General features: G+C 35.4%; 1 long non-coding RNA gene across 1 annotated transcript; it reads right to left on the reverse strand.

Annotated features, from left to right (window-relative positions):
* Positions 1-211: 211 nt before the first annotated feature.
* On the reverse strand, positions 212-15,301 carry LOC306667839. The gene is made up of 3 exons (XR_013765656.1): positions 15,241-15,301; positions 1,142-1,200; positions 212-239 (listed from the first exon to the last, which is right to left on the reverse strand). It is a non-coding gene; the product is annotated as an uncharacterized lncRNA (long non-coding RNA).
* Between the last annotated feature and the right edge of the window lie 433 nt (positions 15,302-15,734).

Genomic DNA, 15,734 nt, shown 5'->3' on the forward strand with positions numbered 1-15,734 from the left:
AATTCTCCTCAATTTAATGCTATCCTTTGAAATAATGCTTCCTTTTGAATAAAAATCCAACCAAAGGCCTGTGTCATTTTATTTTTAAAGAGACAAGGTTGTACTGTGTTGCTCAGGCTGTCCCCAACAGTCAGGCTGAAGTGATCCTCCTGCCTCAACCTCCCAAATAGCTGGAAAAGTAGCTACAGCTACAGGTGTGTGCTATGACCAGCTTATGCATCTTTTTTATTCAGGCTTCTCTAGAGGAAAAGAACCAACAGGAGATTATAAAAAGGGGATTTATTAGATTGGATTCAGGCTCAGAAGCTAGATAGTCCCACAGCAGTCATCTGCAAGTTGCAGAGCCAGAGGAACTAGTCGCTGCTCATTGCAACATCATGGAACCTCAGAAGAAGGATCAAAGATGCAGCCCCAGTCCAGGGGCCTGGAAACTTCCTGGAGAGTTGCTGTCCAGAGTTCATTTTGGAATAGTGAAGGAGCTAGATTTCAATGTCCTCAGACAATTGCAACAGTGATCGAAGCACCCTATTATAACTAAATTGGCTTCCTCTTTTTTCCACCTTTTGTTCCAGTCAGACCCCATCCTATTGAACCATGCTGCCCATATTCAGGACAGGTCTCCTACCCCAATTTCCTGTCCCACAAGTCAATCATATCTGGAAGTACCCTCATCAACCCACCCAGAATTCTCTTAATCTTAGTCATCTCTTAATCCAATCAAGGTGACAATCCAGATTAACCATCATAGTATCATTTTATTAGACACATGTTGCATGCCTCTAAGACAATGCCCAGCTAAAATGAGAGTAACTTGAATTTTTTTATGTGAACAAAAAAATACTGGATAAAAGCTGTTATTTCTGGGCTATAAGAATATGGAATATTTTAATTTATTTATACTCTTCTGTATTTTCCAAGAGACAAACAAAAAATCTTATGTACACATATTTATATATGTATGCATATGTACATATATATGTGTGTGTAAAAATATGTATTTGTATCCACATGTATATAGGGGGGTTTAAACATCATATGAGACTATGTCTTCCTTTCAGAAAAATTGTGTGCCATTTTTCCCGTAAGAAGTCAGTTATCAGAAGCCCAGAAATATTAAACAATTTATGGAAAATTATATTACCAGAAAAATGACAGGAGGGTCCAAAACAGATTTCTCTAGCCACCAGTCTTGTTTTTTTCCTGTAAAAGTGAAAATGACAGAAATTTCAGGATCACTCTTTTCTCCAGCAGAATACATATGTGCTACCTGTCTTATGGTAAATCTCTGGAATTTCAGAACTTGAAACAAAGTGTGCAATCTAGGAGTATATATGTGTATGCACGTGTGTGCATGTGCATGCCTATTGTCCTTAATCAATTTGAAAGTTTTTGCCTTCCTGTTTTTTTTTTTTTTTTTTTTTTTTTGGTGTATCTAAGTGTCTTTATAGTAAAACGCATATATTAGACCCTCAATATTGAGTTCATACTTTATTCCTCAAATAAAGAACGTTTATTTTATTCGACAACTCCAAATATATGTAATTATAAGTAAATGCGAATATATATCCATTTATAAACAAATATATAAATGTTACATATTTAATAGTATAATGTGTTGCTTTTTAAAAAACTGTATCACAGATTCCTTTAATAATCTGCTAGTTACAAAACCTCCCCTTAGAAAAATACAAATATATATGTAAAGAGAAAAGTATAAAAATTTCTGGAGGTTCATAGATTCCCTAAAGTTCATTCATTTAAATCCCATATATGACTTAAAGCATGGACTGTAGCTTCTATCAGAATACCTGGAAAGTTTGTATTAAATGTAATTCCCAATCTTGCCACAGAGGGAAAGTCAGAGGGAGGCTTAGGGCAGAGGAATCTGCCTCATTAATAAGACACTTCCTCACTTTCCAAACTAATGGAATGCAAAACAAACAAGGAAATCACAGGACCTACGTATCTACAGAACCCATATTAAGAATGCTAAGTAAGAATCAGGTGCAGTGGCACATGCTCATAATCTCAGCAACTCAAGAGGCTAAGGCCTGAACCTGTTCAAGACCAGCCTCAGCAATTTATCAAGGCCCTAAGCAATTGAGTGAGGCCCTATCTCAAAATAAATAGTAGGGGCTGGGGATATAGCTCAGTTGGTAGCGTGCTTGCCTCGCAAGCATAAGATCCTGGGTTTGATCCCCAGCACTGGAAAAATAAATAAAAATAAATAAAATAAATAAATAAAATAAATAAATAAATAGTAATACAAAAGGGGTAGGGGATGTGATCCAGCACCCCTGAGTTCAATCCCCAGTACCCGCCCCTCCTGGCACTCCTTGGCCAAATAGCAAAACTAAAGTGATAGAAAATATCAAGTGCTAGGCCTAGAAATTGGGAATCTGAGCAGGACTTTGACAGGTAGAGAAAGGCAGAAGAGGATTCCCAGCTAAAGAAGGGGCAGAGATGGACAGATGAAAACATGGGCACAGTAGCTGTGTGTCCCAAAAGCAAGTTAGGCTGTGAACTAGAAACAAATAAAGACAGCCTGAAAAACTCAGCAAATCATGAGAAAGGCTACTGAATTGCATATAGAAATCATAAGACCAAAAACGGAGATGCCAGGCTCTGACTTGTGTACTGCTAGAGAAATAATTGACATTAAAGTAGCCTTGGGTGACTTACAGCTATGTAGTTTCTCTTTGTGAGAGTAGAATGTGATCCCATGAACTAGTATGGAAATAGTACTTACCTGGAAAAGACAGGATTACATGAGAACTTCAAAAGTTATTCTGGAACTATGTTAGCCATAGGAAAGACCTTATAAATGATCTCTTCCTACTTTCTCATTTTAAAAATATGCTTTGGAGTTCATCAAATTTTTGTTTATTGCTATGTAAGGTAATTTTTTCCCCAGGGGTTCTGGGGATCAAACCCCAGGGCCTTGCACATGCTAGACAAGTGCTATATCACTGATCTAAACTCCCAGCTTGGTTGATAATTCTGGGAAGTGAGAATAAGGTTAATAAATGCATATTTCCTCATTTTGTGGTTGAGATGACAAATAATAATATAATTTGCCTCCAGGGTCACACACTGAACTGAGTTTCAAGGCAGCTCTATTCCCACATTATTTCTAAAATTGCACAATGCTGACCCCAGATAGACAGTCAGTCAGTATGTGTGCTTTATGCCATGCATCTATATGCAGGCTTTGCCCAAGTAGTACACACTACATGATAAATCATGAGAAAGGCATTGGGACAGCAATAACAACAGCCTGAAGCCCGACACCTGGCACCTGAACCAGGTAAACACTGCACTAGCCATTTGGAAACACTGAAATTTGAGTAATCTGCGGTCAAAGGAGTAGTATTCTACAGCAGCAGGGGTGTTTTCAGAACGTGTAAAGGCAATGAGTCAAATTACTTGGATAAATGGAACATAGCCACGCTTTAGAAATAACACTCAATCATGAAGCATATTAGTAATTCCAGAAAAACATCTACTATCCATAAACCAGTAAAAGTTAGGATCCTGGTTAAGTACTGTAATAACTCAGTACATTATCTTATTTTCTTGTTCATTCAACCATTTGACAGTACTTAACGTTGCCAGTCATGGTACTAAGTGCAGGAAATAAAGTAGAAGACAAGAATGAGCTGATGTTCAGTTTCATAGAGCTTATTGACTAGATGGGGAGACAGTCATCAAAGCAAATGAAATATACAACTTAAAATTTAAATATTTATTAAGTTCTATTAAGTAAATGAAATGTGATTTTAGTTGGTATTTATATTTGGTGGTAAAGGAAGACTCTCTGAAGATAGTCCAGCTGAGATCTGAAGGATGATTAGGTGTTACCAGAAAGTGCTTTCTAAGTAGAGGGAAGAGAATGTTCAAAGACTTTCTTTTTTTTTTTTTAAGAATCTAAATAAATGGTAAGACTTTTTGTGTTCATGGATTGGAAGTCTAAATATTGTTTAGATGGAAATATGCCAAAGTAACATACAGATTCAGTGTAATCCCTATCAAAATTCCAGCTGACTTCTTTGAAGTAATTGAGAAGATAATCTTTTTTGAAATTTATTTTTATTGTAAACAAATGGGATACATGTTGTTTCTGTTTGTACACGGAGTAACAGCATACCATTTGCAGATTCATACATTTACATAGAGTATTGATGTTTGATTCATTCCGTTATTTTTTCCTTCCCCACCACCCTTCCCACCTCTCTTTTCCCTCTATATAGTCCCTCCTTCCTCCATTCTTTCCCCCTTCCCTCCCCCCATTATGTGTCATCATCCGCTTATCAGTGAGATCATTCGTCTTTTGGATTTTTGAGATTGGCTTATCTCACTTAACATGATATTCTCCAATTTCATCCATTTGCCTGCAAATGCCATAATTTTATCATTCTTTATGGCTGAGTAATATTCCATTGTATATATATATACCACAGTTTCTTTATCCATTCATCAATTGAAGGACATCTAGGTTGGTTCCACAGGTTCCACAGTCTGGCTATTGTGAATTGAGCAGCTATGAACATCGATGTGGCTGTATCTCTGTAGTATGCTGATTTTAAGTCCTTTGGGTATAGACCAAGGAGTGGGATAGCTGGGTCAAATGGTGGTTCCATTCCAAGTTTTCTAAGGAATCTCCACACTGCTTTCCAGAGTGGCTGCACTAATTTGCATCCCCACCAGCAATGTATGAGTGTACCTTTTTCCCCACACCCTCTCCAACACCTACTGTTGCTTGTATTCTTGATAATCGCCATTCTAATTGGGGTGAGATGGAATCTTAGTGTAGTTTTGATTTGCATTTCTCTTATTACTAAAGATGGTGAACATTTTTTCATATGTTTGTTGATTGCTTGTTCAAAGACTTTTGAGGAAACCCTGAGAAGATTCACATGGCTGGAGGTCCAAGACCAAAGGAAGTATATCAAGAGTAGAAGTAACAGAGGAACACGTTCAAGCAAGAACATTAACATAGCCCAAGCCAGCTCAAGGAATCTTAACCTGCCTGCACATGCATTTTGGAGAGGGGAATGCCTCAGACTGCCAGAGTGCAGTATTTCAGGGACAGGATTCCCCTATTGTTTTACAATGAGCAAACCATACGATCTTAAGCTGATAATGCATAAAAAGAAATTCTCCTTGGTTAAGCAAGTGTAGTACTATATGTTCTTCTTAGCATTCAGCATGTTCTAGTTTGGGGCAGACTAAAAAGGTAAGATTTATTTAGATCTGTGCAATTAACTCATGTTTTTATTTGTTGATTTATTTGTTTATGTTGTTTCTTTTGCTGTTGTTTTTTGGCTTGGAGATTGAAGCCAGGACTTTGTCCTTGCTAAGCATGTGCTTTTACCACTGAGCTCTACCCCTAGCCCTAATTTACATTGAAAAACAATAGTATTGCTCAATATTGGTGCAGATTTGGAGTATAAATATGTTACTTTATATGACAAAAGGGACTTTGCAGATGCAATTAAATTAAAAACCTTGAGGCAGGGAGGTTTACCAGGATTACTCAAGTGGGTTGAATGTGGTCACAAGCATCCTCATAAGAGAGAAATTGGCAGGTCAGTAGAGAAGATGTGAAGGTAGAAACAGCTTGGAGTGATGTGATTGCTGGCTTTGAAGAAGAAAGGAGGCCACAAGCCAAGGAATGCAGGTGACCCTTAGAAGTTGGAAAAGCTAAGACAGATATCTCCTAGGGCCTCCAGAAGGAATGCAGTCCTGCTGACCCTGGCCTTAGCTCCCTAGGACCAGGTTCCAGCTTCCAATCTCTTAAACTGAAAGAAAAAACAATCTGTGTGTTAAGCCACCAAGTTTATGGTGATTAATTATAGCAGTAATAGGAAATTAAAACAAAATAGATAGATCAATTAAGTAATATATAGAGAGATATATCAATTAAGTAAGGCCACTAGTAGGTAATAGAGTAGGAATCAAACCTAGATTTCTCGGACGTCCAAATTTATGCTCAAACCATTATGTAGCAGTATGATTTATGTATAAATGAGGGGGAAATGATCAGCACTGAGCTATTATCAGAGATATAGCCTAAAAGTCTGAAATGTTTGGGTAAAGAATATGTCACCATGGAGTATTGAAAGTTAGTCTTGTTATCAGATCAGCCTTTTGTGTGTCAACATCCCCTGTCCATGGTTTGTAAGACCAACTGAAACAAAGACCAGAGGTCTGGCCAGGTTGTTTTTGATAGTTTCTGCTTTTGTTGTTGTTGTTGTTGTCGTTTCTGCTGGTAGGTGGGAGCTGAGAGCTCCATGTTATCATTTTGATGTCACTCCTTAAAGTGAACTTTTAAAAATCCATAGTAATATTTTTTACTTTATGGTCCATTTTTTTCTGATATTAATAGCTAAGCTAGCTTATATTGGTTAGAATCATTGTAGTATAATTTTTCCATCCATTTCCTTTTCTACCCTTTTGTACCTATGTTTAATGTGATCTTTTTGTAAATATTATACGATTGAGGTTATTTACTTCAGTGTAACAATTTGTCTTAACTGAAACATTTAATCATTCTATAGATAATGTGACTGCTTACATGTCTGATTTTAAATTTACAATATTTATGCAACTTTCAAATTATCCTTCATCTCCTATGTTCCTTTTTCTGTCCTTTTTGTTAATATTTTATCATTACATTTTTTCCTATGCAAATTATTTTTACATAATTTTAGTTGTTACCCTAGAAATTAAAAAGTGTATGCATAGCACATTGTAGACAATATCAGGACTTACATGGGAATTTACCTTAGCTGCGGTCAATTTGACAAATTCATTTTATTTACTTATTGCAAATTATTTTACAAAGTCAAAGATTATTTACTTAGATTGAGTTAGTTCCAACTCACACGGTTCACATCCACGTCAGAAGCTATAGTCCAAGAATATCCAAAGTCCAGAGGGAAAATTTTGAAATAAAAGAAATTTTGGTCACTTCCCAAATCTTCTGGGGAAAAATTAAACAAACAAAACCAAACAAACAAACAAGAAGTAAATTGATTCAGTAGGTCATTAGCACCCAAAATAATTAATGCATAATTAATGTGTATTTTGGTATTATCAATCTTTTAATTATCTCTAAGTGAATGGGGATAGGACTTTCACTATATATACATTAGTGTTCTAGGACTGCCATAACAAAATACCACAGAATGGCAGCTTAAACTACAAAATTAAATAGTCTGGAGGCTGATGTCCAAGATCAAGGTGGCTGCAGATTTGATTTCTCCTGAGCCTATTTCTCTGTGGTTTCCAGGGGACCACTTTATCATGACACTTTCATGTGGTCCTTTTTCTGTATATTGCTATGTCTTAGCCTCTTCTTTTTGTAAGAACACCAGTCAGGTTGGATTCAGGCCAATGCTAAAGGTCTCATTTTAACTTAATTGTTCCTTAAAGGCCAAACTGCAAACATAGTCATATTCTGAGATATTAGGAAAAGGGGGCTGAAACTAGGGTTTGGGTTAGGTTTTCCAGACATGAATTGAAGGTGGTGGGAGACATAGTTCAGCACATATCAATATTTTTGAGAGATCCATAGTTCCACTAAAGTACTGCTAGGACAGTTGCTGGTATTGGCAAAAAATAAATAAGATTTTCTTGAGGTTTTTTCTTAAAATATTTTATATTTCGTGATGGATTCTTTCATATGACACTAGGAATTCAAGCAATGAAAAAGAAAGTAGATAAATTGGACTTCACCAAAATTTAAAACTTTTGTGCATCACTGGACAGTATCAAGAAAATAAAACTATTGGACTACGGATGTAGCTCAGTGGTAGAATGTTTACTTAGCATGTGTGAGGTTCTGGGTTTGATCCCTAGCACCACAAAAAACAAAAACAAAAAAAAGAAAGAAAAGTAAAACCACCACTAATAGAATGAGAGAAAAATATTTTCAAATCACATATTGTTATTGGGTGCCACTTAAGAACAGACCAGTCATCACTGAGAAGTCCAAGTTTGAGAGTCTTTATTAAGCAGCCGGCTGACTGTCTCACACAATGCCCCCAAAAATGGCTATTGGGAGAACAGCAACCACCATAGGATTGTAGGGGTTCTTATACCAAAAATCACATTAATCATAAGTGTCTGTTGCTATGATTCAAAATTACAAACTAACATTATGAGATCATCAAAAGAGGGGAAAGTGGGTCAAAACGACCCTTACCTAGGTATAAACTAAAGAATGGTTACTAATAGCCACACAATCACTGTTCACATGGTACATTGTTTAGGAGCAATAGGAATCAAAAGAGAGCAATTTTTCATTACATAAGAATTGTCATTTTGTATTGCTGAACATGTCACGCTAAGTAACTGAAGATGGGTATAGAGGTGGGAGGTTCCCATGGGAGAAGCTAAGCAATTGTTGATGGGTACAGAGGCAGGGTGTTCCCATGGGAGAAACTTATTTCCTACTAACATGGAGTCTCAGAGCAAAATGGAGTCTGTTTAGTCATTTCCCTGTTATAGGCCATGTCTGGCCTATAACATTCTCATGGAGCCAGATCTGTCAACCCATCACAATATCAAATAAGAGTCTAATATCCAGAATATACAAAGAATTGTTACAACTCAATGAAAAAAAATTATAAAAACCCACTTTAAAACTGGGCAAAGGATTTGAAAAGACACTTCTCCAAATTCAAATGGCCAGAAAGAAGATAAAAGATATCCATTATCATTAGTCCTTCAGGAAATGTAAATCGAAAGCAAAATTAGATACCACTTAATACTCAGTAGGATGGCTATTTAAAAAATAAAATAGCAAGTGTTGAAGAGGATTGTCCAGTTATAGATATGAAGGGCTGGAATCCTTATAATAGTACTGGTGGGAATATAAAATGGTACAACTTCTGTGAAAGAGTTTGGTAGTATCTGAAAATGTTAAACACAGAATTACTATATAGCCCAGCAATTTTACTTCTAGGTCTAAACTTCCAGTACCCAAACAAATACTTGTACCAAATATTTGCTCAGGCACTATTCACAATAGGCAAAAGATAGAAACAATTTAAATGTCCACCAACAGACAAATTGTAGTATATTTGTACAATGGGATATTATTTAGCCATAAAAAAAGAAACAAAGTATTGAACCCTTAAAACATTATACTAAGCAAAAGGTGCCAACCATAAAAGTCACAGTTTGTAAAATTCTATTTCTATGAAATGTCTAAAATAAGTAAATCCATAGGGACAGAAAGTTGAGAGGAGAGTGAAATGGTGACTGCTAACAAATTTGTACTTTTTTTTTAAACATTGTATTCAAGTATTGAGGACTGTATAGTATATCTTTTTAAAAAATTTGTTCTATTTAGTTATACATGACAGCAGAATTTGAATTCATGGTACACAATGGAGTACAACTTTTCATTTCTCTAGTTGTACATGATGTAGGGTCACACTATTTGTGCAATCATACACGTACATAGGATAATGTCCGTCTCATTCCACTATCTTTCCCCCACTCTTCCCCTCCACTCCCCTCATTCCCCTCTGCCAAATCCAAAGTTCCTCCATTCTTCCTTTTACCCACCCCACCCTGGTGATGTATCAGCATCCACATATCAGAGGAAACATTTGGCCTTTGATTTTTTGGGTTTGGTTTATCTCACTTAGCATGATATTCTCCAATTCCATCCTTTATCTACAAATGCCATAATTTTATTCTTCTTTAAAAATGATTTAAAGTCCTTTGGGTATAGGCCAAGGAGTGGGATAGCTGGGTCAAATGGTGGTTCCATTCCAAGTTTTCTAAGGAATCTCATTACTGCTTTCCAGAGTGGTTGCACCAATTTACAATCCCACCAGCAATGTGTGAATGTACCTTTTTCCCCACATCCTTGCCAACACTTATTGTTACTTATATTCTTGATAAATGCCATTCTAATTGGAGTAAGATGAAATCTTAGGATAGTTCTGATTTGCATTTCTCTAATTACTAGAGATGTTGAACATTTTTTCATGTATTTGTTGATTGATTATATATTTTCTGTGAAGTGTCTACACAGATCCTTAGCCCATTTGTTGATTAGGTTATTTGTACTTTCGGTGTTAAGTTCTTTGAGTTTTTTATAAATCCTGGGGATTAGTGCTCTGCCTGAAGTGTGTGGGGTAAAGATTTTTTCCCACTCTGTAGGCTTTCTCTTCCTATTATTGTTTACTTTGCTAAGAAAAAACTTTAGTTTGAATCCATCCCATTTATTGATTCTTGATTTTATTTCTTGTGCTTTCTTTTTTGTTCATTTATTTTATGATGTAATAAGAATATTCTGGGATAGATAGGAGCAATTATTGTATAACCTTATGAATACATTGTAAAAACTACTGAATTGTGTAAATGTTATAACTGAATTTTATCTCAATTTTTAAAGTTAAAAAAGAATGATTATTAAATACAATCATCTGTGCAATTGTTTCTTTTCCTCACATATTCTTATCTTGATATTTTAAAATATAGGATAAAAAGATTGAAAATTTAAAGTGAATAAATTTCAAGCTAGTATTTATAAACAATCTTACTTATAGGCAGATGCAATTTCAAAAGCAAATTCTCCTTTTGCAGATAAAAGAAAAAGTTTATATAATAAAAAAAGGTGTTTCAAAATAATAGTAAAGAAACAAGCCTATATTCCTTTTTTTATTCTAAAGTATTATTTATTAGAAAATGAGGATCATATTAATTTAAAACAGTGACCTGTGCTGCTATTTTATTTTATTTTATTTTATTCATTTTTTAACTGGGTATTGAACATAGGGGTGATTTATCCCCCATTCTTTTTACTTTTTTAAAAATTTATTATTTTTCTAAAAAATTTTTTACAGACTGCATTTTGATTCATTGTACACAAATGGGGTACGTCATTTCGTTTCTATGATTGTACACGAGGTAGATTCATACCATTCATGTAATTATACATGTAGTAAGCCTATATTTCTTAAAGAAAAAAGATAAGATACTAGATTTTGAATATCTCTCAGATAAGAAGTGGCTATTCAATATCAATGTCTTAACATCAAAGGATGCTTTTGAAACCAGTCATTTATGAACAGTTTTGCTAACTGTTGGAACAATACTTAGCAAATGTTGTTTAGACTCCATGTTGGAACAAGTTTTCATTTCCAAAAGGAAGCTTAAAAATAAAGGTATTCAGGCCATTTTATCCAAACAAGTTTCTGAAAGAGTAAAGAAGTTCTCTTTCTGTGGAAACAGAGTACTGAACCCATCCACAGGCAAAAACATAAATTTAACATAAGTCTCATACCTTGTTCAAAAATTATTTCAATATGGAACATTTACTTAAATGATAGTATAAAGCTATAAGAAACTTTTTTTAGAAAATAAGAGAGAGTCTTTGGTATGTAGCACTAGGCAAAAAGTTCTTAGGCTAGACATTGAAAAGCATGATCCATAAAAGGAAAACTGACAGATTAAACTGAATCAAAACTTAAATCTCTTGTTCTGCAAAAGACTCTACTGAAAGGACCATGACAATGGTTGTAATAATTTGTTAATGAAGACACAATATAAATAGATGTAAAATATGACAACAATAACATAAAATGTGGGGTGAGAAGTAAAATGTAAAGTCTCTCTACATAATTGGATTTAAGTTATCAGTTTAAATTAGAATGTGTGTGCCTCATGGTAACCACACACACACAAAAATACTCTAGCAGATAGAAAAGAAAAAAAGAATGGAGTCAAAGCATTGCACTCTAAAACACATAAAGGAAAATGACAAGATTGGAGAAAGGGAAAAAAGGAAATACAAAATAGTAAACACCAAACAAAATGGCAATACGAAGTCCTTACCTAATAAATAATTTCTTTAAAAGTAAATGCATTAAATTCTCCGGTAAAAAGTCATAGATTGGCTGAATGAATAAAAAAAAAATCAGCAATATGCTATCTACAACAGACTCACTTTAGCCTTAAGAATGTACACAGACATTCTTAAAGAATGTGAAAAGATATTCCAGATACATGGTAACTAAAAGAGATCAAAGAGGACTGTACTGAGCTGGGGATGTAGCTCAGTGGTAGAGCACTTGCCTAGCACTTGTAATCCTCAGCCTTGCAAAAGGTAAATAAACAAAAAATTTAAAAAATGTAAAAGGATGACTCTACTTTAGACAAAATAGTCTTTTAAGTCAAAATTGTGAAAAGAGATGAAGAAGGTCATCATACAAGATAAAGGATTTTTATTCATCAAGAACACATAACAATTTAAATACATATGCACCAAGTTTGGAGTCAAAATACAAAGATTCTAAAATACATAAGGAGCTCATATTACTTAATAGGAAAAATTGAGCAAATAAACAAACAAAAACCCCAAGTAATCTGATTTAAAAATGGACCTGAATAGACACTTCTTAAAAGAAGATGTACTTATGGCTCATAAATACATGGAAAGAAATGATCCACATTGGTAATCATCAGGGAAATGTAAATTAAAACTACAATGAGATATCACCTCATAGCTGTCATAATGGTTATTATCTATAACATGAATAATGACTTGATGAGAATGTGGAAAAAAGGAAATGTTTGTTCACTGTTGGAGAGTGTAAGTTGATTAGCCATTATGAAAAATAGTATGAAAACTTCTCCAAAAATTCAAAATAGAATTATCATATGATCCAGCAATTCCACTTCTGATTATATATCTGACGGACTAGAAAACTATATGTCAAAAGATACCTGCACTCCTATATCCATTACATCATTATTCACAATAGGTAAGTTATAGAAGCAATCTACATGTCCATCAGCAGATAAATGGATAAAGAAAGTGTGGTATACATATATGATGAAATACTATTCAATCTTAAAAAAAGAAGGAAATCCTGCAACAACCTGGATGAACGTGGAGGATATTAAGCTAAGTGAAATAAGCCAGGCGCAGAAGGATAAATACTGCATCATCTCACTTATACATGGAATCAGAGAAAATCAAACTCACAGAAGTAGAGAGCAGAATGGTGGGTACCATTGGAGGCTTAGGGTGGGTGGATGGTAGGGGTCAGAGAATGAAAACCTATTCAAAGGCCACAATTTTGTTTAGACAAGAAGAGTAAGTTTTAGATATCTACTTCATAGCATAGGAACTACATAGTTAATAATGTATTATATATTTCAAAATGCTGAAAGAGTAGATTTTAAACATTCTCACCATAAACAATAAAAAGTATGAGAGATCAATATATTAATTACATTGATTTGATAATTCCCACAATGTAAATATATATCAAAACATCACATTGTATCCTATATATACAATTGTGGATTTCTCAATTTAAAATAAAAATTTTCCCTCTATACAGGGAAAAGAGGGGTGGGAGGGGGGGAGGAAAAAATAACAGAATGAATCAAACATCATTACCCTATGTAAACATATGATTACGCAAATGGTATGCTGTTACTCCATTACAAACAGAAACATCATGTATCCCATTTGTTTACAATAAAAATAAATTAAAATAAAAAAATAAAAAACAAAACTAAAAAAATAAAATAAAAAATTTAAAGAAAAAATATTTTCTTAGTGTCCATGACTATTTTAATCTCTTTCCTCCTAACAACAAAGAAATTAATTGAGGTATAGTTAATTCCCAGTTAAATTGTTATTTTAATTTCCAAACAACACCCCCCCAACTCTTTTTTTAAAAATATTCTTAGTTGTTGATGGACCTTTATTTTATTCATTTTTTTAAATGTGGTGCTGAGAATTGAAGTCAGTGCCTCACACATGCTAGGCAAGTGCCCTACCACTGAGTCACAACCCCAGCCCTCAATTCCATCTTTTAAACCACCAAGGTCTCAGAAAACTACCAAGACCACCAAAGCACAGATAATCTGAGGCACACACGAGTACATTATGTTCCTGGCTTCCAAAGGGTGTGTAGCTCCATCTAGGAATAAATGGGGAGTTTTCAGAGACAAAAAGCAACCTGATAGCAGTTGGATCCTGAGCCTAGTCAGTTCCGTTCTTGTCAAGCTCTCAACACCCTGCCTCCCTCATTCCTTGACAGGAATTATGGTTCATAACAGTTCCTATCTGGTTACCTAATTTCTTACACAGGCTCATCGTTGTCCACTAATTTCCTAGTCTATTCTGCTCCCACTAAATCTTCCTTTAAAGATTCCTATTTATATTCTCAAGCAACAATTAATTTCCAATAAACCACCCTAGAAATGTAGCTCACTCTTAAAGTTGCCATCCTCACTGTAACAGACACCAGAGATTTGTGCCCATGATGCAGGTTTCCCTCCCAAGGTCGGTATAATCTTGGCTCTGTCTTGCACTTTTCACTTCCTTCTTCCTCCTTCAAAAATTCTTTCCTCCATTGAGTTAAATAATTCCTTCCATCAGCTTTAAGGATCTTGAATTCCCTTACAGGAACACATACCAGGACACAACCCTTAAATATTCCTTCAAGATCTTGAAGTCAAGATGATAATTGATGTTATGTGTATTTGTGTTACTGTCATGTGTTTTTTAACTGACCACAGGGTGTCCACATTAAACATTACTTCTGGGTGTCTGTAAGGGTGTTTTCAGATGAGATTAGCATTTCAATCAGTGGACTCAGTCAAGTACACTGCCCTCCCCCATGCGGCTGGGCATTGTCCTATCCAATGAAGGCCTGAAAAGAACAAAAGGCAGAGGAAGGAGGAACTTCCCCTTCCTTCCTGTCTTCCTGAGCCAGAGACATCCCTTGAATTGGAATTTACATCGTCAACTCCCCTGGTTCTCAGGCCTTTGGACTTAGACTGGAATTACAACACCAGTTATCCTGTGTCTCCATCTTGAAGATAGCAGATCATGAGACTTCTTTGCTCTATAATCAAGTGAGCCAATTCCTCATAATCTCTCTCTCTCTCTCTCTCTCTCTCTCTCTCTCTCTCTCTCTCACACACACACACACACACACACAATTTTTGTATCATTGTTTCTCTGGAGAACCATTTCATCATAATTAAATTTAAAAAATGTTCTTATTCTCTTTTCTTCCACAACCTTGCATGCCTTTACTTCTACCACCCTTTCTTTCACTAGCTGTTGACTTTGAAAGATCTATAATCTTTTGACTTCTCCCTCATCCCTCAGTCTATCTCTAACTCCCAAAGATATAGAAACCATCAAATCATGAAACCCATTAGCTTCGTTTCTGTCACCTCTACACTCACCTCCATTGTGTTAGTCAGCTTTATATCCCTGTCAGATAAATAAATACCTGATAAGAACAACTTGACAACCCTGTTTTCAGAGGTTCAGATCATGGTCACGGACTCCATTGCTCTGGCCTCTAGGTGAGGCAGAACAGCATGGAGTAAAGGTGTGGCAGAGGAGCACTCACTACGTGGCAGCCAGGAAGCAGAGAGAGAAGAGGAAGGAGCCAGAGAAGATGAAACCTCCCAGTGGACAGTGAGGTGATGGAGGCTGGGACTTGCTACCTCCTCCAGCCATGCCCCACCTACCCATAGTTAACACCCTGTCAGTCTGTTCAAACTAGGATGGACTGATTAGGTTACACCTGTCACAGTCCAATCCTTTCTCTTTTGAACATTCCTCCATTAACCCAGGACCTTTTGGGAGACACCTCATACGCAAACTATAATGCCCATGTTTACTAATTCTGTATTCTTCCTTTCTAGTGTACAGGAAAAAAATAAGCCTTTTT

The sequence above is a fragment of the Sciurus vulgaris genome (genome assembly GCF_902686455.1).
Source record: "Sciurus vulgaris genome assembly, chromosome: 8".
Taxonomy (NCBI): Eukaryota; Metazoa; Chordata; class Mammalia; order Rodentia; family Sciuridae; genus Sciurus; species Sciurus vulgaris.